General features: G+C 42.5%; 1 long non-coding RNA gene and 1 other non-coding gene across 3 annotated transcripts; both read right to left on the bottom strand.

Moving 5' to 3' along the window:
• Window positions 1–3,334: 3,334 nt before the first annotated feature.
• On the bottom strand, window positions 3,335–23,960 carry LOC110354838 (uncharacterized). Of its 2 annotated transcripts, none has more exons than XR_011807376.1 (3): window positions 23,885–23,960; window positions 20,449–20,666; window positions 3,335–6,541 (listed from the first exon to the last, which is right to left on the bottom strand). It is a non-coding gene; the product is annotated as an uncharacterized lncRNA (long non-coding RNA). The 2 variants fall into 2 exon arrangements; XR_011807375.1 differs by lacking the exon at window positions 3,335–6,541 and adding an exon at window positions 18,706–20,035.
• TRNAA-AGC (transfer RNA alanine (anticodon AGC)) lies at window positions 5,472–5,544 on the bottom strand. The gene has a single exon. It is a non-coding gene; the product is annotated as a tRNA-Ala (tRNA).
• Window positions 23,961–25,771: the final 1,811 nt, after the last annotated feature.

Below are 25,771 nucleotides of genomic sequence, written 5' to 3'. Positions count from 1 at the left end.
TCATTAAAAAGTCATCTGGAGAGTTGCTCTAGGAGATGAACGTCATCATCTTCACCATCCATTCTCATTCTCTGTCTCCTCGTGTCAGCTGTATAGATGGATATCTTCACAGATATCTCTTGAACTCTATCTGACATAAGCGCAGATCTTATAAGCACAGTTTGCCTGTAGGATTGTGCACAGCAGGTATTCTCACTGATTCCAGCAGGCTGCCTCATGCACAAGGGTCTCATTTCTCAGCTGTACAGGAGATGCTGGCAGTGTCCTGGGAGGACAGCATTCATCAGCTGCCTGGCAGCCAAGACCTCCATCCCAGGAGACTTTGGCAAAGCCACGGGCAGCTCGACTGCATGGGCATGGGAGCCCTGCCTCGTGGGTGCTGGCTGTGGGACACTCGAGTCCTTCCAGCCTGTGATTTGGTGATGAACACCACAGCAGGAAGGGGTTGAATCAGATCCATGATGGAAATTTCCTTAGCGCTTGGAGAGGCGTGTGTGTGTGCTGATAACGAGGTTATCGGCACAGGGTGGCTGTGCGTGTATCTGCACTCCGAATAAATACAGCGAAAGTACAACTCTGTGCCCTTAGATACAAGAAAACATTTGCAGATCATCATGCAAATTATAAGGACCTGTGACAGCAGGATACATGTCAAGGATTATTTGCTTCGGGATCACTTGTGGTGCAGCCAGTATCACCGCTCAGCTGGGGCCAGCCTCTTGCCAGAGTTGGCAGGGGAGGACAAAGCAATGGCCAGCCTTCCCTGGGCTTCTTGTGCCATTTGGGAGGACAAGAAGCAGCACTGAGCCAAGAAAATTTGGGCATCTATCGAGATTGATAATGCCCCAGTGAAGCACGTGCATTAATTATTAATACAAATGGCATCAGACAGCAAAACTTTGCGCATATGAAATTGCCTTATATTTACATTTGAAACATTCTTGTTTTCTCCAGCATGGAAGTCTGTCTTTAATGGCCTATTAGTGTTTAGTTAATGCTACATTAGCTGATTTTTAATGTACTGCACTAGCAACAAAGAAGTCAAAATCCAGACATTACCTCAAGAAGGAAACACAAAAGGAATCAGGCATGAAAAGGAGGTGCAGACTTTTTTCCCTTTTGCTACATTTCTCATCAGGGTAAATTCATTAGGAACACAGTCTATAAAATAATGCTCGGCACATTACAGAAGATCATGTCAAGGGTAATTTTGTAGTGTGATAGCAGGGGAATTAAACCAGCCATTCACATCAGCAATAACAAGCATTCAACATCTAATCATCTATGTACTGTCTGAATTTTTTCCTCTGAAATAGCATGTCAACGGTTTTCCCTTTTCTCCTGAGTTTGGCCACTCAGGAGGCAGAAAGAATTTTAATGAAATGCATTACCCGTATTTTTTTTTGCTATTTTACATAAAATTAAGGAAAAAAAATATGTTAGGGAGCTATACATAGGTGACATAAATACAGCAAACATCATTTAGTCTGTGGGTAGCTGGTAGCCTGTAGATTGCGTTGAACTATATAGGTCTCCGTAGAGGTTATTATTTATTATATAATATATTATTTATTATATAATATATTATTAGAGGTTATCACATTAAGGTTATGTGATGCAGCCACTTAGACTGATAGGTCATGTTAGTAGGCAACAGAGTAAAGGGAAACAGCAAGTGGGAAATGTCAGAGATGACAGTTTGAAGAGACTTTCCTCCACAGAGGCTGTCTAGAAGTAGCCTGGTCACAAAGTTACCCTCCAGGTGAGCTGCTAGTGGTGTAGGTGCTAAGGCAGTGGCAGAGCTGAGGTGGGACTTTGCTGAGATGCCCCCCCTGGGCCACGAGCCCCAGGAGCTCAGGGAGGTGCTGGGGTCCAGGAGCACTATGGGCTCCTCCGTAATGAGGAGGAGCTTCCAGCCAGCAAAAGGGCAGGCTAAGAAAGCAGCATCCACTGGAAGTAAGATCTGTTGCTATTGTCCTAAAAAACAGTGGGGATATTGTCCTTGTATGTACTCTTCATTCCTTATTTGCATGCTTTACTCTTTATTACCTAATGAGCTGTATGCTCAAGATTTTCAGGCTTCTAAGTATAACTTTAGATACTTGTTTCTCTGCATAAAGATGCTTGGCTTCTCCTCATTTTTATTTTATATATATATATATTTTTTTCCTATATGTTTATATTATGTCTTACACTAAAACACAACCTTTGCTTGTGAAAGGTAGAATTTCTGTCACATAATTGCAGCCACGTAGAGTTCAGCATCGTGCCTGTTCTTGCAGTCCAGTTTCTCTCTGTTGTCAGTGGAGAGACAGAGGCGCCTCCAGAGAGCAGCTCGTCTGATTTGTCTCAGATGCCTTCTTTAGACCGGGGCGAATCACTCATTCGTGGAGGCCTGACATCTCCCGGCTTTGATAGGAGAAATGCCTTCCCAGTGCCCAGCTTAGATATCACAGAAGTTAGGGGAGCTGAATCTTCTCTCCTCCTGGTGTAATGATGTTTCTCTGCAGAAATGATGCTTCTCACAGTGATTTCTGCCTGGCAATAGCAAACTACTCAGGGCAAAATTCATTCAGTGCAAGGCTGTAAAGTAAGGCCTATGTACGGTTGGATTTTCATTCGTGCCTTCTAAATAACACTTCAGGAGCACTTCAGAAGTGCAAAAGTCCCAACCTGGCCCTTTGACTTCCACTGACTGACTGTTGTGGGTTAGCCTGGCAGGCAGTTTAGTGCCACAGAGCTGCTTGCTCATTCATTCCTGCCCCCAGTGGGATGGGGGAGAGAATTGGGGAACAAAATAAAAGTTGTGGGTTAAGATAAAGACAATTTAGTAGGAAAGAAAAGGGGGAAAAAATGAAATAAAAAAATAAAAGGGTACAGAAAACAAGTGATGCAAAACACAATTGCTCACCACCATCTGATCTCTGCCCAGCCAGTCCCCAAGCAACAGCAGCCCCCCAAGCAGCTCCCCCAGCTTATAATGCTGAGCGTGTCATCCTACAGTATCATACAGTATGGGACATCCCTTTGGTCCCTTTGGGCCAGCTGTTCTGGCTGTGGCCCCTCCCAGCTCCTTGTTCATCCCCAGCCTCTTTGCTGGCAGAGCTGAAATGTCCTTGGCTCAGTGTAGGCCCTGCTCTGCAACAACTGAAATCATCTGTGTGTTATCAACATCACCCTAAATCACACAGCACTGTATCAGCTACTAGGAAGAAAATTAACTACCCCAGATGAAACCAGGGCACTAATATAAACTCTGCCTATTAAATTTATTTATTTATTTATTTATAGTTTATTGCAAAGTACAAGGAAGGTCTGAGAACAGAAACAAATTCTTCTCAGTTCCTAAACACCAAGACCATAAGTACCGTACATGTATATATAAAGATACTCACTTCCTATGCTGAAACTGTTAAACATCTTCATAGAGTCACAGAATGGTTTGGGTTGGAAAGGACCTTAAAGCTCACCCAGCTCCACCCCCCTGCCATGGCAGGGACACCTCCCACCAGCCCAGGTTGCCCAAAGCCCCATCCAGCCTGGCCTTGAGCACCTCCAGGGATGGGGCAGCCACAGCTGCTCTGGGCAGCCTGTGCCAGGGCCTCAACACCCTCGTAGCTAATATCTAATATCTACCCCTATCCTAGTATCTAATCTAAATTTGCCCTTTTAGTTTAAAACCTAGTATCTAATCTAAATCTACCCTCTTTTAGTTTAAAATTTTCTATGAAGTTCTTCATGTCTCTTTTCTAACGCACTTTTACAGGTTTCAGGAGGTTCTTAATACCTTGTTGTCATTTTTGTAAATTGATCTCTGATGACTTTCTCCCTGGTTACTTATTCCACAGCTGCTGTCTTGACAAGGCAACCAGCAGGAATCTGTTCATCTTTGGACTCCCTTAACTCTGCTAAGATGCAATTCATTCATTACAGAGACATAAATACCAACCTTCTGGTTTCTTCATGCAAGCACACCTTCTAACTGATCATTACCAGAAACAGCAGGGTATTCTCCATAACAACAACTTCATTTGCATTTAATGATGCTGCATTAGGCGACATTTGAAATGACACTAGAAAAGGTAAAATAGTTCTGCATTGATTCAGGAAGATGGCAGCAGCTCAGTTGCTTTTTAATGAAAGTTGTGCTATGTGAACATTTCCAAACGTGTATCTAGTGCCTCTCCTGAGAAGTGGGAAGTTGGCTCTTTTTTACTTTCCGTGTAACCAGGATGTTCTAAACTTTCTAACTTGCAGGGACTTGCTTTATTTACCTTCCTCTAACTCCAGTGTTGGTTTTGTTTCCAGCTTCCTGCCTCTCTCTTATTATACTACACAAATACTGCTGTGTAAGTCAAAGGGAAGTAGTCTTCATGCTAACTTTTAGTTGATGGTAATAAAAGGTTCTGTTTAAAGCAGTTTCTCTCCTACCTTTTTTTTAGTCTTCTCATTGATTTTAGTGGACTTTGTCCCCCTTGGCTATTGACTTGGGTCATTTAGCACTTACAACCCTTGAGTATGTATGAGCAAGTCTGCTCCTTTATTTGTTTTTACAGTGTCAAAGACCCAGAGAGCCCAGCTGATCCAGGAGTGGCATCTCACAGGGCTGCTGGAGTCTACATGCCCGCATGAGAGAGGAGCCATCCCTCGCCACATCTCCCTCCCAGTGCTCCCAGCAGAAGCAGCTGCCTCACAGCCTTTAGCCACCTATTTGTCCTCTTTAGGAGTCATGGTAGGGCGCTGTTCCCAAGCTACTTTACATATTATAATCATTAATAAGGTCACCCCTCAGTCTCCTCCAAGCTAAGGAGACACATCTCCCTCAGCCTTTCCTCATAAGGGAGATGCTCCACTCCCTGAATCATCCTCGTGGCTCTGCGCTGGACTCTCTCAAGCAGTTCCCTGTCCTTCATGAACTGAAGGGCCCAGAACTGGACACAATATTCTAAATGCAATCTCACCAGGGCAGAGCAGAAGGCAGGAGAACCTCTCTCGACCTACTAACCACCCCCAGGCTGCCATTGGCCTTCTTGGCCACAAGGGCACAGTGCTGGCTCATGGTCATCCTGCTGTCCACTAGGACAGGACCCCCAGGTCCCTCTCCCCTTCACTGCTCTCCAGCAGGGCAGTCTCCAGCCTGTCCTGGTGTCCGGGATTGTTCTTGCCCAGATGCAGGAGTCTACGCTTGCCCTGGTTATATTTCATTAAGTTTCTCAAAGCCTATCAAGGTCCTTCAGCCATCCAGCACAGCCCTCAGGCATGTCAGCCACTCCTCCCAGTTTAGTGTCATCAGCAAACTTGCTGACAGCACAGCCCATTCCCTCATCCAAGTCATCGATGAATATATTAAACAACACTGGTCCCAGTACCAACCCTTGAGAGACTCCACTAGACACAGGACTCCAACTTGGCTCCACCCCATTGACATCAACCCTCTGGCTCCTTCCCTTCAGCCAACTCACAGTGCAAAATGGAGAATGCGGGCATCGATCCCGCTACCTCTCGCATGCTAAGCGAGCGCTCTACCATTTGAGCTAATTCCCCCTAAATTCCCTGGGCTAAATAAAATAGTAAACTGCTTTGAAAAGTGTTACTGTTGCAAGAATAATTATTAAATATATCAGAAAAGGTCTGGTTTTGTTTGTTTGTTTGTTTGCTTTTGTTTGTTTTGCTTTTCTTTTTTTTTCTTTTTTTTTAATGATGTGAATATGAAAGGGAATGCAGGAACATGGCAGACATGTATTAGGAATATCTTTGCAGGAAAGCTCAGTATAATAAATGAAACAGAAAATACTTTCCCATGTGAAACAAAGAAGAGCTTGTAATCCTCCTTTCTTTATTAGAGCTCATGATCAAGTGTATGATTGAGTATTGCACTGCGTATGAGCTTTTACATTTCTTCATACCATACACAGGGTAGCCAGGAGTGCACCAGTTAGAAATGCATTATCCTTTGGCTTTTCTTTTTATGATCTCTGGTGGCTCAACAAAGGAATCAGGAGCAAATTCTGTTGCTTCTATTACAGAGTGTAAGGAGAAGCTTTCTTCCAGCTAGTGCAGGCCTGCCATTTACTTCAAGCAAGTACTTATCTCTGGGAGCATACCAGGAAGGAAACTATAAAAATACATTTGAGGATCTTGTCAAGTTAAAAGTGAAAGACAAAGAACAAGCCTCTGCTTATATTTCAGTGCATTCCAAAACTCAGCCAGCCAGACAGCTGTGTGTACCCTGTATCACAATAGAGAGAGATTACTCCTGACTTTTACCTTTAAACGTACAGTTCCATTTTCCTTGTACCTTTCCTGTTACTGCGCTTTTACTGTAATGTTCAGAGAGAGAGAACTTTATATGTCAGGGGAAGAAAAGAAAAGAAAAGCCATCAAGAGCTTTCTTAGGAAGTATCTGTTGACCTCCGGTTGGCCCAGAAGTATGTGCACAGAAGAAGCAGGACTTTACAGCACAGGAAGTCAAAGCAGTAGAGTCTGTTGCAGAATTTGCAAACAAAGATTTAACTCATATAAACCTCAGCTTCAGAGGCATCTGTAAAAAGGAAATGGAAATTATTAGACAGCTTTAATGGCAACAGAAACTGCATTTTTCCTTATAGTATTTGTATGCTACGTTCACAAGTACGTGCTTATACTTGTACACATTCTTGCACATTCTTGCTCACTTACCTTGCTCTTTGTCAGGAAGGAAGACCACACACAGAAAAATGTGTGTTGCAATAGCGATGTTTGAAAAAGTGATGTTTGAGATGCAGTAACCCCTCTGTGGCATGTAGCTAGACAGCTGTCAACCGGAGAGCCTCGGTGAATACAACAGACCCGAGGGGCTGGAAGATGCTTTCTGCACCACACAGATGGACTCGTGACCATCCTGTCAGGTGCAGCACGGCCCAGGCATCCAAAGGAGTGGTTCTGGCCAGCTTTTAGAAAGGCTGATGGTGAGACAAGAAAAAACAGCCCAAGCACCTAGGGGTCTACTTCAGGGTGACCAAATTGCTCTCTGGCCTTTCTCCCAACTGCACAGAAAAAATGTCCCCTGCGTATAGTGGGAACTCATATACCTAATCATGGATTAATTTGTCCCAAACATAGACATCAAATGCACCTCATGTGAGGTGCTCCAGATTATCAGACCTGGCTTCTCCTGCCACCCCAGGGGGACTTGGGGGTCCCGTGTGTGGTCACAGATTGCCACAGCTGAGTGACTGAGCAGCTCTGCTGCAGAAACATGCAGTCAAGCACCTGCAGCATGCCCTTAGCTCACATACAGATACTCTAAATTGGAAATCATAATCTTGAACGCAATTATAAAAATTCCTTTTTTTTTTTTTTTCTTTTTTTTATTTTTCCATAAAGCATACCCAGTTCAGCCTATTTCTGAAGTACAGCTAGGGGAGTGCCAGAGCACTGCTAACTAACGATGAATTTTCACTTCAGTGTCTACTGTGAAGAACCAGATCAGGTTTACTGGGGTTTCAATGCAAACCAAATGTAGGTGTCCCATAGATTTCTAGCATGACTGAGGAATTTTATGGGTTTTACTCATTTTTTATAGAGCAGAATGGATATGACATGATATTTTACAGGGACTTAAAGACAAATCCCTGTCCCAAGAGGCTTAAATGATGTAAGGAGTTTAAAATGGATTAACTTCTATCAACCTTAAGGTGTATAGCTTTTGCTTCTCTGCTCATTTTCTAACCAACTAACCCTTGTATTTCTCTGAGAGCTGACACATGATGCTTTACCAGTTCCTGGAGAGCAGAAGCTATTGCAGCCTGCATAGCTGAAATTTAATGTGTTGAACTAAACTGTGTCTTTTAAATACAAGCCAGATGGTGGAAGGTTGTGGGAAAAGAAATAAAGCAACAACTGGACATTTAGTGGAAAAAAAACATCCTGAGCATGACTGGGAAAGAACTGCAGATGGGAGCTCTCACATGCTCCCACAGGCTGTGCCGTGACTCTTTCCTGTGCTAAGCCAGCAGTCCTCTGCAGCGTCTGCACCCTTCATTTAGCTTTGCTTGTGCAGAGCCAGAAGAAATGTAAGTGCTCTTCATTCACCTCAACAGCTACAGAGAGCCTCAGCACACATCACATTACTCTAAGATCTGGGTAGCAGTCTGCTTTTTAAGGAAATCCATCAGTAGACCTGCTAGTCAAAGCAATGAAAAGTTACACCGAGGAGGTGCAGAGCTTGTAGAGATTCCTGTCTGGTACAGGGGGAAAGCTCCAGCCAGCAGCAGCCACTCACACAGCTGCTTCCCAGACTGGCCAAAATGTCAAGAGTATGGGAATGAAAGATATAGTAAATATATACAGCAATTAAAACGTGATTTTTTAACACTGAATTTTTAACACAAAAATCAGATCTATATTTAAATGATGCAAGAAGTACGTACTTCTACCTCACAGCAACTGCTTTCCCTCTCTCCTCTCCCCCTTAAAGCAAAAGTAGGCAAGAGCAGATCGAAGGAAGCATCACCAAATATTTCCTAATTAAGTATTCAAATATCTTTAAAAGTTAATTTGTTGAACACCTGCTTCAAGCCACTTGCTGTTCAAGAACTGAGGTTGTTATCCCACAAAATGCTCATTAACTGTGAATTAAAGCCTTTTGTGCTTCAATAGAATTAGAAAGCAAATGTTCAGAGACCAGCAAGGTGCACAAGCATCTGACAGCACTCTTCGGAACTAGAAACTGCATCCAGTCACCTTCACCTTCACTGTAACCTTGAGATAAATTTGCAGACTGACAGCAATGGCAGAATATATTGTTTGGAGAAACATGCCTCTCACCAAAGCACAAGGCAACTGTGACCTAAGCTGTATTACACCCTCATGAGGACTACATGCACACACCCAATTGCTTTGTGTGTGAGTTATCTTGAGAAATGAACATCCTATATGTAAACAAAAGAGATTTGACAATAACCCTTACTTCAGAAATTATTGTTAGGAAAACACTTTATCTGCCAGGATTTTAGGGGTAAATGTTCTGATCTTTTTTCTTGTGTTTTCCCAAGCTCTTATCTTCTGAGCAAAATTCTCATGACATTTTTCAGCATCTTTTGTCAACAATACAGAGAAAACGATGCTCCTTTATCTACCTACACAACGAAGTAATGGCCCTAGAAGTTGTATACTGAATACCAAATACTCACATAAAATTGCTCATAATCAATCCCCCAAAGTCATTAACATTTTGAATAATTAATAAATTCAAGAAAATTACAATCTGTTCAAAGACAATCCATGAAAAAAAAGCCCAAGACTGCCAAAAAAGTTCTTTGTTGTAAATTATTGCCCTGCTGATTCAGTTGCATCAGATAAAATGAAGCACTCAACTCTTCAAGAACCAAATGTTTTGCTAGCCTTTCTAATGGGTAGCAAACAGATTAAATGAAGCACACAGAAACAACTAATAGAGGCGAAAACTTGCAGTGATGGGATATTATCCTCAACATATCTGACATTTCATATATCTGAAACACTGAGATTACTTGTAAGTATAATAATAATAATAATAATAATAATAATAATAATAATAATAATAATAATAATAAAGTAACACCAAAGAAGGGGTTATGCTGAGACCAGAATGAGTGTCAGCATACATTTTCATGAGGCACAGCTGGAAGGTCTGGGAATGTGCTGTGTAACCAAGCCTATTAAAATTGAACTGTGTGATAACTGCTGACACAGCAACTGAGCTGCTTATACCTAAAGCAGCCCCACAGCTGGTGCACAACAGCACACATCAACATACAGACCAGTGAGCACCAGTTGATCTAGTCTGAGGTCATCGGAAGCATTTTTAAAATGATCTTCAAGACTAAAAAATGGGCAACATTGAAAATTACCACTGGGTCTATAAACCACTGCCAAGTCCTTTGTGGTATATGAATGATCCACTTTAATGAAATGTGACATTTTCCTCCACAGTATACTCTGAAAAGTATTTGGTACAATAAAGGTAATATCTGAGAAGCTTTCATCCTCTCAGTTTTCTGCTAATAAAACACAGACACTAATCAGATGTTGCCTTTTAAGTGCAAATCAGAGCAGAGATTCACATTCTTAAGGGTATTTTTACAGTGCTTTGTCCTACTGTCAGATATAAAATGTGTGCCAGCTGTAAATGAGTAACTTGAAATGCTTCTTCCCTAGGATAATTTTAGTGTGTTTCTGTTAGTCAGACCAGATGCCAACCTTGTATTTTTTGCACGTATCCAGCTATCGTCCCAGCACTTCCCAGCACTCTTCCCCCTAACCCAGCTCAACCAACATTTGAGGTGTATCCATAGGCCCATCGATGCTTCTCCCTTGGGAGATGGCCTGCCCCAAGCTCAGGTCACCTTTCCTCCATTGTGCCCATGCTGCTGAGATGCCTTCAGCACCCTGTACTGTTCAACTGGGCCAGCAAATAGAGCTGGAAGAGGTCCTTAGGACTCCCATGCAGTGGGAAGAATGCCGCTGGCATACCTGTCCTGCATTTGGAAGCAGCAGCCATGCACGACAGCACACGGAGATATAGGTGGGCTTCAGTAGTTACCAGGTCAGAGATTTTAAACAGCTCCAGCAGCCAGGTTGGGATGGCATATCCCACAGAAAAGGACTTTCTATCCCCTTATCCCTCCAACAACCATTTAGCACTGAGACTATAACTCAAATAACCGATGATTAAAGACGATAAAACTCAAATAACCTTGAGGTAGTCGTATGCTCAAACATTTCCTTACAAAAACACTTTGAGGATTTAAAATTGTAAGGAACCCATTTACCAGGCTGTGGTAAGGGAGGTACTGGGCTGTTAAAAAGAAGCAAATAATCAGAGTAAGAAACATTTTGTTCTGCTGTACATCTCTTTCTTCATACATTGCCAGGAGACAGTAATGAGCAGTGAGTCATGAGCAGAGTTTTACCAGAATGAAAAGGGGCAGAAATAGACCCTGCATATCCTCTCCACATCACCCCATCCCATACACATCCAGATATTCATTAATTAAGGCCTGAATGTAAATGATTGTGATTATTGCAAATTAATGCTGGGAACCCATCCAACAGTGCCTTCCAATAGGTGCTGCTGAACAGAGGAGGCACATATGCTTCTCCTCACAATGCCACCAAGAGCCTTGTCTCCTGCCATGGCTCCCCAGTGTGAACGTGCTCCTGGCAAGGCGTTTTTACATCGTGCCTCCAGCAGCCCTGAGGCCTTAGGGCACAGAAAGAACAAGGTTAAGCAAGTTGTAGGTTTATTCCAAATGTAACAGATCCTTAGAGCCTCAGAAACAGTCATTTGACAACTAGCAAAAGGTTTTCCATGCATACAGAAGACTTAGGCAATACACTAGGAAAAGAGTTGTCTAATCATTGTTGAAAGAGTGACTTACAGAAGGGTTTGTGCTGCCGTAAAATATCCTTTCATTGCAGTCTTACCCAAGTGGGTTTTGCATGGATGAAGTCCTGTCTCTAGGGAATAAGAGCAACTACAGAAACCCACCAGAGGCTTTTCTAAATTCATGTTATCATTAACCCTGATAGGAATGATGTAGCTATCTGAATAACACTGAATGGCATACTCATCACCTCTATAGTGCCTGGATGCAAGTCTCCAGCCAGGCATTCTAGAAGAATTCCAGGTTAACAGAAAGCAACAGCACCTTGAGCTGTTCACTTTTTTTGCAAGGCATCCTTCTAAGTGCCTACGAAAGCTTCCCAAAACAAATTGGTCAGTATCAGCTTCTCTGAACACTTATATGACAATCCAATTTCTCTTGTCTGGATCCCAGCCCCATATCTCTGTCTACTTCCCTATTCTTCCCCATCTCCTGCAACCGAGTGTCTCCCTCTGAACTCCCTATTTTTTCATTCCTCCTCCTTTACCTGCATTTCTAGCCCTCACCCCCATCTTTCCACCTATGCAAGGCAAGATGCAAGCCTTGAGCCATCTTCCCTTCCTTGTTCCAAGTTGGCCCATGACAAATCCCAAACCAAAAGCTCAAACACAGGCTTCAAAGTGCTGTGTGTGTGAGGCAGCAGCTGCAACAACAGCAGCTCTGATCTCGGCATGTGCATTTCTGAGAGCGCACGGAGGTGCCTGTGTCACGTCTCCTGAAAAGCCCCCACACTGTGTTGGGAGAAACTGTGGCCGCTGCTTCTCACTTTTTAAAACTTCTCATACAACACTTGAGCAAAGCCTGGTCAAGTGTGATAGTTGGAAGAGCCACTGCCATGTGGTCTGTATTTCCTTGCCTGCAATGAACATCTGGATGTGATCTGAGAGGAACTTTTGCTTCTTACAAGGAGAAGCTGAGGAGGCTTGGGTTGTCTAGTCTGTAGAAAATAAAGCTGAGGCGACCTCAATGCTCTCTACAACCTTCTGAGGAAGGGAAGTGGAGAGGGAGGTGCCGGTCTCTGCTCCCTGGTAAATGACAACAGAACGCATGGGAGTGGCACAAAGCTGCGTCAGGGGAGGTTCAGACTGGATGTTACAAAAATTTCTTTGCTGTGAAGGTGGTCAAACACTAGAACAGGCTTCCTAGAGAGGTGGTTGATGAGGGCATTTAGACAATGCCCTCAATGGTGTGCTTTAACTCTTGGTTAGCCCTAAAGTGGTCAGGCAGTTGGTCTTGATGGCATTCGTAGTTCCCTTCCAACTGAGCTATTCTATTCTATTCTATTCTATTCTATTCTATTCTATTCTATTCTATTCTATTCTATTCTATTCTATTCTACTTGTAAAGATTGATCCCATCGCTGAAGGGATATGATAAGAAACCCCCTCCAGCAGCTGACCTGCTAGCCACGAGCACAGGCAATCTTATGTGCTCATAACAGATGGCCACTGGGAAAACACGGCGTTTTTCATGAAGCTTTGCAAATCTCCAAGGAATTAACAGAATTACGCTGAAAGCCATGCCAACTTTGACCCATATGCTGGATTCAGCAGACTGCTGACTTAGAGCAGCCGGTGGGATCTTTCCAGGACCTGCACGCTTTCCTGAGGGTCGGTCCCCTGAGCAGGACGCAGCCTGACCTGTGGGTGTCACAGCGGCAGAGCTGGGGCTCTCGTTTGCCCAGGTCTGCCAACTCCCAGGCTCTGAGAGCGAGTCCTACACCTAAAAGAGCTGTGGGTCATCCATTCTAAATGAGTATCTTTGGCACCTGGGTTTTCAGCTGAGATGCTCTTTGGAGGTGAAGTTGCGAAAACCTTGTACGTGAGGTAGCAGAGAAAGGCCAGCTCTCATTGCCAGTCAGACAAGTATTTGCGTTTCTGAATTTGTCTCTCTGGTCTGTTCCACTCTGCACCATCCCAAAGCTTAGCCCCCACATCCCCATGCCTGCTGGTTGGCCCCGAAGGCCTTCTCTCTGTGTGGGCTCCTCAACAGCACGCCCTGAATGCAGGTGGGAGGCAGGTGCAGGTCAGGAGGCTTCAGATCCTCTCTAGGAGATGAAGAGAAGGAAGATCAGGTGTTTCTTTCTATCTGCAGCCTTGTATTTTAACCTTATCTAGGTCAGTTTTAGTGGTGGAAGTAACAGTATTGAAAGATTAGTAGATTCAATGCTACTACTTTCAACTAGTATTGAAAGTAGTAACATTGAAATACTACTTCATTACTCCTTCAGTACTACTACTTTTTAAAAGGTGGCGTAACTTTTTTTTTTTTAATCCTTTTTTTTTTTGTCTTATTTTTACCTCAGTTTTGGTCTTTTTGTACATTCTCTCAGAAGATTCATAACTTTCTGAAATAGGTTCAACAAGGTTCAACCCCAAACTTTTGCAGAACTATCTAGAAACTGATTAAAACCTGGAAAGGGAGGCAAACTGGTTAAATGGCACACTCTGAAAGCCAGCCATTTGGTGTGACATGGGAAATGCAAATTCTTTCAAACCTGTGCTGCTTCATCATTTTGACCCATTTAATCCCACAATGATCATTGTTTTAAAAAGGAAAAAAAAATACGACTAGTGCATAGCATGTTGTCAGCATGATCCAGAGGCTCATTTGCAGTCTCACTATGCTAATTCCCAGTGTTTCTAATAGTTTGGTTATAGCTATGGATTATGAGAGCATTTATGAGCACATAGTAATCAGAATTACAACAAATCTGAATTAAGTCTTTAACTGAACCGTTCCAAGTGCTCATTAATCAATATGCTTATCAAGTTGTTTTTCTAATGTACTCTTACTCTGCTGGCAGCTGGTGAAGTGTACTTACACACGGTTAAAGATTTATCCTTGTCATCCAATACAGAAGCAGGAGAATGTCCTCCGTCACCGTAACAGCCAAATAGCCAATTTGTCTTGCAGTCCTTGTGTAGGACCGCGATGGATTGATACATCCCATAGCCATGAAGGACATACCTGAATGTGTGATGTGGAACAGAGCACTGGGAATGACACACAGAGCCATTTTTATGTGGAACAGCAATCTCAGTCTCGCATTTTTATGGGTTGCTGGATGTCTGTAGGCAGGTCCAGTCTTTCAGCATAAATGCTGGGTAGCCTTAAGGCTGCTGTCATTTTCATCTGCATTGAGCAATTGCAGGAAAACCTGTATATCTTGTGAGTTTCTGGGGTTTCTAATACAGGTAGGTGTCGCCCGAGGAAATAGCAGAAGCCTAGTGAACCTAGAACCAAATTTCTTGCCAAGTCTCATATACCTCCACCAAACAGGAGGCTTACCACAAGTGCTTTATAGTGGAAAATGCATCAGGTACTGAGGAATCTGCCTCCTGGTCCTAGCATTCCTTTCAATTATGTCTGAACTTCTTAAAATCACATTTAACTTTAAAATCCAGGGTGAGGTAGAGATCAAATAAAAAATACGGCTCAGTCAGTTGAAATTTCTCAAAAAAAAAAAGGCAACTGGAAAAGGAGGTAATAGGCTTAGACAACCCTAACAAAGGGCTGAGTCATCTAGGAAGCACGGTTTAAATAAATAGATGAATGCATGATGTTTTCAGTACAAAGTTCAATCCCTCTCATCCCATAATGGCCGGTTTTCATTTTAATGTAATGAAAAGTTTGTAACACCCCCACCACTGCCTTTAATTCCCCATAATAGATGATCAATTACATTCTTTCCAGATAGTTGTTCTTCATGTTTTGCTTCAGAAGAAATCATTAATATCTTTCACATAGGCATGCTTTTGATGCTGTTATAACAATGTTATCCAAAACAGATTACAGAAGCGGGTTCATCAGCTGAAAAATCTTGGCCTCATCGTATCTTTTTCAGCCCAGGAGAAACCGGTCTGTTTCATTAATGGCTGCTTTTCACGCCATTATTTTTTTTTTCAGGAAAAGAAAATATATTTTTTTTAAAAGTAGTTACATAGCTGTCTCTGAATCAAAAATAATATACAGTATTATTTTCTGAGATATTCAAGGAAAAGTACGGTTCTTTCCTTTCTTGTTTATCCTATCTCCATTACCAAGTTAAGTCGCAGCTGAAGTAATGACCTTAGTGTACTGGATTACAGCTATGCAGTAATACATCTTCCATGTATTGTGCCCACCTGTCATATATTTTCACTCTTTGAATAAGTATGGAAGGAATAGATAATGAGGATTCATTCAGTATCTCTATTCAAAAGGAAGACCTATAAAAGAGCAGCTATTCCATTAGGTAGCCATTTATTTCAAAGGGATAGAGATTAGTTTGTGTCAGGTATATTGCTGGTGTCTTTTGTCACCACTGTGTTTAGGCAGAGACAATATCTTTTATTAGTTTTTACTGTTAAAAATGAAAAAAGTTCCATTTTGATTTGAAAAGTTCATTTGACAGTAGCATTTTCTAATATAACGTGAAGACCAAGAAGAATATATTTGAAGAGCTTCAAGACAATGAGAAAATATGTTTGTTTGTTTGTTTGGTTGGTTGTTTTCCTAATAGTCACTGAAAGCTGATGGCCAGGTTTTACCTAGCCAGGCTACATTCAAAGGTTGGTTCTTTAGGGCAAAAATCACTTCAGACCACTTCTATTGTCCTTCTGTACGAATAGAGCAGTTCCCCATAGGCATTAAAACAGATTTAGGACAAAGGTTGAAAAATACTGTAGGTAGACAGTGATGTTCTCTTCAATCTGCTTAGTCATGCTTCTCCCTCTGCTATTTCTCTTTCTACTAATTTTACTTAAAGCTTTATTGTACAGATCTCTGCAGGAAGAAGAGCTAAGCAAGCAGGATTTTTATTTGGGGAGAATTTGGATATTTTCATATTTTGTCTCAAATCAAATTAAAGCCAATTTTATGGGAAGAAAACACCCAAAGAATTGCAGTTGAGAAAAGCAAAGGTGTTTTCTGAGTATGTGGTCACGTAACAGCCAAGATTTGTTATGGGACTCTGCAGAAGAGATGCCCTCCTGCATGATAACAAAGGAATTTATTCCAAGGTCCCAAAGCAATGAGCTTGTAGTTCAGATTAAACAAATCCAAAACAATCTATTCTACTTCAGCTCTCTCAGTGCAAGAAGTTTGCAAGTTTAACTTTTTCTTTTGAGAATGCCCAGTCAGTTCCAGGAGAAAGCAGATCTTAGAGCTGCACACTGACATATTCAAGGAATAAATTAAATAAACCCAAGCAGGTGAAGTACACGCTTGCCCAGGCAAAGTAGCTGCAATGTGCAACTTGCCTCTGCAATGACAGCTAAGCCCCAGGGTGAGGAGGTGATGCTTCAGCCTGGGGAATCTTGTCACTCACTCTATGGAATATGGCAATTTGTACAATAAAACAGCCCAAGAGATTTAACCATAGAAATTTGAGGGAATCATGATATGCTCAGAAAAATGTTGTAAAAAAATAAAATAAAAGGCTAAATCTGTCATGAATATGCATGTTGCTGTTAACCCTTCATTTGTCTTGGACATAAAATAGTTTCAATTAAAGGTATCAAGGATATCATCAGACTCCCTTCCAGAGCAGAAGTTGCTCTTCCTCAGCTCGTTGGAGTGTTTTTACATTGTCATTTGGGAATTCCAACAGAAATATTTAGCCATAAGGAAATGCTGCAAGCAAAATATGACTTCTGCACAAAATGCTTCAATTTAAAATAGAAGCAGTCCTCCTTTGACAAGGTTAAATGCAACTTTTAACACTCGGAGGGTGCCAGCAGATAAAACACAGAAATAAAAAGCAGGGAGCCAAAAGACACATATGGAGTTAACAATGCTCTTTAAAGCCTCAGTGAAGGGCTGGGACACAATTTTAGAATAGTTAGGTCTGAGGGTGCATATCGATGCAAGCATCTCATAAAATTGGCAGTGGCGTGCCCACACGTGAGCACCTGAGGCAAGCCTTGCAGGTAGCAGGGCCACAGCCCTGCTCTGTGGGATGGAAACCAGGATGGAAACCAGCAGCTCCGTTGCCCTGTTCTTGCCGGAGGTTCTCCCTTTTGCATGGGCTGCCACCTTGCAAAGTGTTGGAAGCTGGATTCGTCCCCAAGGCTGGTGTGATGCATGCTCCTGGGTCCCTGCAGCTGTATGAATGATGCTTGCACTGAGCCTTGGGCTACTTCATGAGCTCACTGTACGCCAGTATCTCAGCCAGTGCCCAAAGAGACATCACTCTGACCTCTGCTCTTTGCCTTTCAAGTTTTTTTTGCATCCCAGCAGGGCACAGCTTAGCATTCAGTTGGCTGGGGAATTAGCAGGATAGCACACTTATGAGAAGCTGTTTACATCTTTTGATCTCAAAAGTCCCCTTTGTAATTACAGCAGAGTCATCTCCTTTCTGCTACAGGGGATGCTGTTCTACTTGTAACCTTGAATCACAAAGGAAGAAGGTGGATTGGGACTACAAGGAGCTGTAAGTGGACCCAAACTATTCCACAGCGCAGTAGCTGTGATCTTTGTGATACTTTACATTTCTAGTACCTTCCTCTGCAAACTATGCTGCCTCACTGGCAACGATGCTGGGGAAAAACAGAAATGTGCCTGACATGGACCTGCTCTGTGCTTGTGCACCTATGCATCAATCCCCTTGCATTGCCAGATGCAAAACACATCAAATTGGAGGAGAATTGGGCCCGTTACACAAGAGCAAGCTGTCTGCACGATGATGTATACACAAGGATAGTGCCTGGACTGGTCTGGTTGCTTGCAAGCAGGTGGCCTTTGGTATTGAAGGGCCCAAGCACATGCACCTTGCAGGACAGCAGAGAATAAAGTCTGCCAGGGAAAACAGAGCATTGCTCAGTGCTGCAGCCCATGTGCTCTGCATGCATGGCATTGTTTTGGTACTTGCAGGGAGGAGGGCACTGCTTGGGCACAGCCCTGTCACCCCCTGCACAGGAGTAGGTGAAGGGCACCGGCAGGATACATGCACACAAACATTGCTCTTTCAGACCAGGATAGACTCAGTCATACTGTCCTGAATGGAAATTTGCTTCTCCCACTTAAATCTGTGCCTGTTACAGTGTCACACACCTCTGACAAAAGCATAAGGTGTCTTACATCAACTGTGTGTGCAGGTACCTGAACACATTTATAATACAGCTTTATACCATGTCCTACAGAGAAAATTCTTTCTCCATACTGCAAAGAAGAAGCTGCCAGCCTTGGGGCAGCTTTTTCTTTTTTTTTTTTTTTTTTTTTTTTTTTTGTAATACCACAATAAAACGCTGCTATTCAGATTGAATTTTAGTGTGAATCATATGATCACACTGATGCTTCAGAATGTAAGTGCAGAATTCCCTTTTGGCACTGATGGTATTTATGAAAGGAATCAGAAGAACTTGTTCAAATGTAAAATGTGTTAATATTTTGCCTTCTGGCTATTTTAAAATTTTTATTTTCTTTCTACAAAAGGAAAAGGAAAAAAAAAAAGTCTGCAGAGATTTACATGAAAAAATATCAAAAGATCATTTTACTGCCCTGAAGGAGCTTCTCACATGAAGTTCCACTCTGCTGTAAAGGCAACAGTTTTCTGCATAGATTTTGTTGTTGTTGTTAAGGAATTAATCTATATTTTATTACAAGCATTCTGAGTTGATATGCACTTTAAATTATACAAGATGTGCAACTACCCTGTTAATGACCAGCTGGAAATGATAAGCAGAGACACACAGAACTTGTTTGGAAGATACCGAAGAGGAAGAACACACAAGATTCATATAAGGATGTGTTGAACGTTGTATTTCTACAAAATACAACTGTCTACAAGCCTGAGGAGCACCAGCTGCTGGGACCTGGTGTCCTCTGTTACAGAGGGCCGGTGCTAGCTTGCATCTGGGCAGCAGGCTTTCATCAGGATGACCCCAGCTGAGTGCTCTGATTTCACTGGGGAGCACAGTGGCCAGTGTTTCAGCACAGGCTGTGAGGAGATTATCAAGGACGTTGGATTTTTCCCCCAGTACCTCTGTCATGCCGACACCTGTGTTATTTCATTTTATGGTGACCATTAATATTACCCAAGCTATCAAAACTAAAACTACATGCACCATGACACTCCTTTACTGCTCTCTTTGCTATAGTGAAAGTCACCAAGCAGAAGACACGATTATGCCCTAATCTCACCTTTGTTGCCACACTGGTAATTAGATATGGGTGAGCAACTCTGGCAAACTGTCATATAAAATGTAGTTGGGTTTACGCATCCTTGCAGCCTTGTTAATACAATAAACTAAATTTATTTTTCCAAATCAGTGTTTCAAGACACAGCTGATGACGTGTGTGTTAGTATACAAACAGGAAAAGGCAAGTATTGAAGGCAGCAGTATCTGCCCCTATTTTTGATGAAATACAACCACTAGGACTTTTTATGAAAAATCCCATTTCATCAGATTGTCAAGACCAAGTACTTAACTCCAGCTCTTCAACACCTCTTTGGGTACCTGACAGAAACACACTGTTTCTCGGAGCTGCTGAGGACACACAGATGTTACTGAAGCCAAATGGTCATTGCAGCAGAAGCCAAGGGGCAGAACTTTCTAAAAGTGAGGTTTGCTTTCCTTGGCAGCTTCAGGAGTAATTGGAAACAAGTTCTACCTCCAGGGTTTCCGTGAGCTCCCATGGCTGTGCTGTGCAGAATAACAAAATCAAGGTAACTTGAAATGTTACGAATTCCCTGCCGTGAGGTGTCAATAGCAATTTTTAATATGTGGCTACAAAATTACAGACAACAGCTTTTACTGTGATTTACCAAATTTCTTGTTATTCATTAAATCAACAGTTTCCAAACTTTATTTTCATCAAGAACTGGAGTCTTTGCTGAAATATTATTATGGAACTAACAATGGAATTACTATGACGACAATCTGCAACTATCATAATCCATATCACCGAATTAATACATCATTACACTTCCTGGATGCCTTTTTCCACCTCGCCCAGACTCCTCTTTTATTCCTGCCTCACTTCAAACCCTTCACTGCCCCATCCTAAAAATGTCAACCATTTTTCCCTGTGGGGTATCCCCACAAGCACTTCTCACCTGGTCTTGAGCACCTCATTCCTTTCTCAGAAAGGGTGGAGACCCCACAGGGGCACCATACCCTGTGTCGGTCCCGATGAGGATTTCTGGTTGTTTTCAAGTTTGTGCTCAGGGAGGAGGACCAGAAGAACCACATGAGGAACCTGGGGCATGTCAATGTGCTCAGAAGAGGGGTGGCAGCCTGGGCATACTTTAGAGCCAAAGACCAGCTTCAATCCCTTGTTAAAAAAAAAAAAAAAAAAAAAAAAAGGGCATGTAAACAGTCACTGAATGTCTTTAGGGCATCCAGAATAAAAAGATAATTGCACATGGGAGCTATATAATCCCCTGTCACAAAATCTCCCATGAGGAGCAAGTGAAAACAAAGCAGGGAGCGGAGCAGTTCTGTGCTTGTGGTGTTTTCCTTAACCGTGTTTGCTTGAGCTTCAGGGAGGTTTTTGCCCATTTTTGCCTGAATGCACTGGCACATCAAATGCTCCTGAGAAACTTCTCTACAGGAACTTTGTCCCTGTAAATGTGTATCAATGCAGCTGCCAACAGGGTCAGAAAGATACCTACTTATCAGCATTTTTAAGCGCTTCCTATGCAGTTTATACAAGCCTTTCCTACCAGCTTTGGATTTCAAGCTTCATCAGGTTTAATGGAGCATTGTCGCTGCCTTTGTGGTGTCAACACTTTTCTTCAGTCTCCCCTCAAGCTGTGGTTTCTCTCCTCGCTATCGTGCCAAGGAACTTTTTGACCTTGATTATCAGACCTGCATCTATCACAGATGCCTACAGGGGCTCAGGTACTGGGGCTTCCTACAGCAGGCTTATTTCTGTATCTTGCAATTTATCATATGTTGTTCCCCACACACCCCTAAATCTCTTAATAGTAAATAATGTGGAAATACAGACAGTACTTTTCCAGATTTTTCTTAACCATGAGTCTTTTTATGGGGCTGTAGATTCCTGTGGCTCACCAAGTCCAAGTGCATACGGAGACATCTCAGCCTGTGCTATCCTGAAATCTGTGGAGGAAACCCCTTTGTGGTTCGGGATTGCAAACCGCAGGTACAAAGTGCAGGGAACAAGTGAGTGCCCAGTGACTCCTGGGTTTTGGCACAGGTTGTCTGAGGGCTGGAGGTGCTGGGAGGGGGCTGAGCATCCCCCAAAGCTGCCCCACTACCTTTGCTGTCAGCCCCATGCCATCCCTGGCTGGGGAAGGCAGTGAGCAGCTGCAGGGTTATTTTACTTCCACCTTCAGGGAGACTGAAATGGGCTTTACCTATGCTGGTGGCAAGCTTTGGACACGGGATGAAGGGAACCCCTCTGCACCATGGTGAAAATAATTGTCAGTGGCTAAGCTGACGAACAATTGGCAGTGACCTGCAGTAGGTTATGGCATGCTAATTATTTACTTACATTACTTAAATGCATTTGAGGTGCATGAGTCACTTTCCAAAGGGGCTACAACTCCATAGAAACTGTTGTGTTTTTTTTTAAACACCCTATATTAATAAAAATTGTAAACACAGATGTTTATCACAAATAATGATATTTCCAGAAAGTCAGCAAATTTATGTCAGCTCTTTAATGGGAGATTGTGAGGCTTTCTTTATTGCCTGAAATCTGATATAAAGCAACTTTTCTATCACGTTTCCTAGGTTGTTCCGCACAGTAGTTGAAAGGCCATGACCCAGAGAAGTCAGAGGTTAATTAGATTTGTAGCTCAGCTGGAGCAACCAGCAGGCCGTGCAGATTGCCTATTGTTGTGGCTACATGTTTGTTGGGGACCTTTCCTGCTGCTGTGTCTGCTGCGGAAGCAGCGATATTCACATAATCCTGTTTGCACTTTTCCCTAATTAGCTGGCCTGGTGCTGGACCAACTTCTCCCCAGCACAACATTTTCAGTCTGATTTTTGGCCTCCAGTTTATTCTTTTTGTTTGTTTGTTTGTTTTTTTTTCTTTGTTGAGGACATCTGAGAAAGTAATGGCTTGTATGATTTTGGAGCAGCCTTTACATTGCATTATGCTCGTAGTGCAACCCAGGTGAAATTTCTGTGCCTTGGACAATCTATTATAGGAAGACGTGAAAAATAAAAATAATTTTCTATTATTATTTTTAAATCTCCTCTACAAAAGACTGTCAAAAGCCATAGCTTCTAGTCAATAAAAAAGGAAGAAATAAAAAAGTACAAATCGAGCCAAAAAAACCCCACCCCACACATAAAACAAGACAACAAAGAATCCATTTAAACAATCTTGTTAACAGCATTAATAAAAGGGAATGGTCAAGCTATAAAAAAAAATGGTGGGGGGAAAAATAGAAATGTGCTTGCACAACTTAAAAATGGATTAGAGCCCCCACTACACAGGTCTTTGCAGACAAAGCAGCAGATCCTATAACAAGGGGCCTTTGATGCTGCAGAAGAAAGGACAACATTTATAGCATCTTATTACACAGCTGAAACTGGAGAGCTCTGAAGACTTGAACTTTCACTTTTTTTTTTTTCTCCAACACAACTTAATAAATATTTATATACACACTTTTACAACTTTTCAAGACTTTTGGAAGTGTCAGGAAATTCTAAATGCTTGTTTTTGCCTTGTTTGCACTTGTTTCTTCAGGTATTGACAGGATTCTGGGTATTACCCATAGCAATCTGAATGATAACACGTTAATATCAGAATGCCACATATGCCACGTATTTGGGAAACCAGGCAGCCAGGCTGACCATGCAGGGCCACACGCACCTCAAGAGCAGTGCTGGAAAGAAAAGAAAAAAGGGAAAAAAAGAAAAAAATAAGAAGGAAAAAAATGGGGAAAAATAGTTTCCATACTCCTGCTTACAGAAGATGAACAGAAATCCAAGAACTGAATGCAAAAGTAGAGTAATTTTTTTCTCTGCCATGATTCATAATAACCGGGACTGTGATTTCTGACAGCACAAAACATCTGGTAAGCCTTCAGCCTCAAGTCTAGGAGCTCAGGGTTTTGACAACTTGTTCAAAAATCCCACTTCCTCCCTTGGCAATGTTGCCTGAGAGCAAGTGCCACGTAAGAGCTTTACCTTTGATTTTGTGTGCCCAGACTGACATTAAAACCTTGAAGGTTTGCCAGAACCATTCACTTAATTTGTATTAAAAGAAAAAAAAAAAGTCAAGAAAATAAAATTAAAAAAAAAAAAAAAGGGAAAATAAAGAAGCAAAGTCAAAGCAGGGTGTGATGGTGAGGGTTGGCTCTCCTGTACCCCATGCCCCTGCCACCTGCTCCTGCCCCACAGGCATCTAGGCAGCCCCTGCCCATCCCGTTTACTCTTCAAACACCCCAGGTAAGGAGCCAGTGAAAGCAGCTGGCAGGTTACACAAACATTCCCCACCACTCTGCAAACACAAAACACTTCCCTGAGCGTTTAACCCATGCTTAACTTGGGCATGAGTCAAGACCTCCTTACCAGCTATAGCTGACACTGTGAAGCATCTCATGGCATCATCTGGGCAAGCTGTTCTTTCGCAGGGATCAGGGCAAAGGAGCACAAGGAGGTTATAATCATTTTGCTCCACCTCCCCCACGTAAAGCTGCCAACGGGAGCACATAAACAAGCTAATCCCCAGCGCAGCCCGTTATTAGCAGATGGAGCTGCAGGCATTAAAAAGGAGCAGATAATGGAAACTAAGAAGAGGTTGTAGAAGCAAAATGTTGTTGATGATGTTTGTAGTGAAATTAGATGGTTATTTCTTCAGGATACTTGCATAGAGATTCTCGCAGAAAAAGTCATCCTGTAGTTTTTGGCAAATATGAAAATTTGTGGGCTTATGGGCAGCTTACATTGAGGTATTTATTTATATTTACGCAGATTGCAAGCCAGTATAAGATCTTGGGACATTTTTTACTGTGACTGCCTGTCACCTAAGACCCCTCTTTAGGGCCTTTTTCCTGCCTGGGTACCTAAACCAGGGCTACTTTCACACAGCTCAGAATTGTGCATTTATTCGTGCTCCATCGTGAGAAGAAACATGAAGCCACTTTTCTGGCCTGAGTGTTTTCCCCATGCAACTGTTCAGCATATCTTTGAGTAAGGGCAGAGCTGTGACAGAAGTCCTCATTGCCTGGCTACGATTTCTGTGCGTTAGGGCCCCTGGCCCCTGTTGCTTGTCAGCATGAAACTCATGAATACAAGTTTTATCCCTAGTTTCTCCCTAGTCTAAAGGAAACCTTGGATGTTTTCTCATTCCTTTCACCCCCCAAGCCACACTGGTGAGTCTGGCTACAGCTGCTGCAGCCTGGCAAACCGTACTCAGCGGTTCTGGTCATGTCATGGTTAGGGCAGTGATGCAAAATGAAGAGTTTGCCCTAAAGTTTGTGCTCCGGAATAAGATATTTGGGTGTTTTGGCCCTGGTGCCATTTTGTGGATTTCATAGAATATCCTGAATTGGTAGGGACCCATAAGGATCATCTATTTGGTCTCTTTGGGTAGCCTGCAGCCTTCAGTGAGACCACTCGAATCATGCTCTGTGGGGACAGGATTGGGTCCCCAAGCCTTGGGATCGTGGCACTGCCCATGTTCTGCAGGAGATGCTCCCTTTGAACTTCAGCCTTGGAAATCTCTCATAAGGAAATACCATGCGTGAAATAAATACTTACTCAGGAATGAAGTAGAAATCAGATACAACAGAGGAAATACATCACTGCGAGTATCGCTGTTTATTTTTTAATATACTTGGTGCTCTTGCTTGCAAACTGGCAAGAGCACCAGTGGCTTTGATCTTGTCAGCTCTGATGAGCCTAGAAACACTGGGGGTAGCTAAGGGCATGCAGGGGAGATCGGGCACTGCAGGGAGTAGCACTGATGTCTTAACAAGAGGCATTTTCCCCTCCACATCTCTGTGATGCTTCAGGCACTGTGCCTCTGAAGGGCCTTTCTTCAGAGATGAAGAGCTTCCTCATGCCTATTAAAGATTGTACTGTACTTCTGAAAAGGTAAGAATAAGTTCATTGATCACCACATGATGTGGTGATCTTCCTAAGCAGAGTCATGTGCAACAATAAGGCTCCAAGTGCTTTTCTTTTGGGGGATTAACTGAGAAAAACAAACAATTCTTCCTTTATTTATTTTTTAACCCTGCTGATAGTTTCATCACCATAATGCCAGATACCTATTCTGACATACTCTCAGAATTAAGCCAGTAACAGAGTTCACACCTGTCGATATTCTGTACATACTCAGTACTAAAAACAGTGCAGAAGTTCATGCCAGCAGAAATGCTCCTTTCACCCCACATTAGACCTACTGCTTTGGGAGTTCTTGTGAGTTTTCCCATTGCTTTCACTCAGAGTATA

The sequence above is a fragment of the Anas platyrhynchos genome, chromosome 1 (assembly GCF_047663525.1).
Source record: "Anas platyrhynchos isolate ZD024472 breed Pekin duck chromosome 1, IASCAAS_PekinDuck_T2T, whole genome shotgun sequence".
Lineage (NCBI taxonomy): Eukaryota > Metazoa > Chordata > Aves > Anseriformes > Anatidae > Anas > Anas platyrhynchos.
Note: the sequence above shows the minus strand (reverse complement) of the source record. Positions and strands in the feature narration are given on the sequence as shown.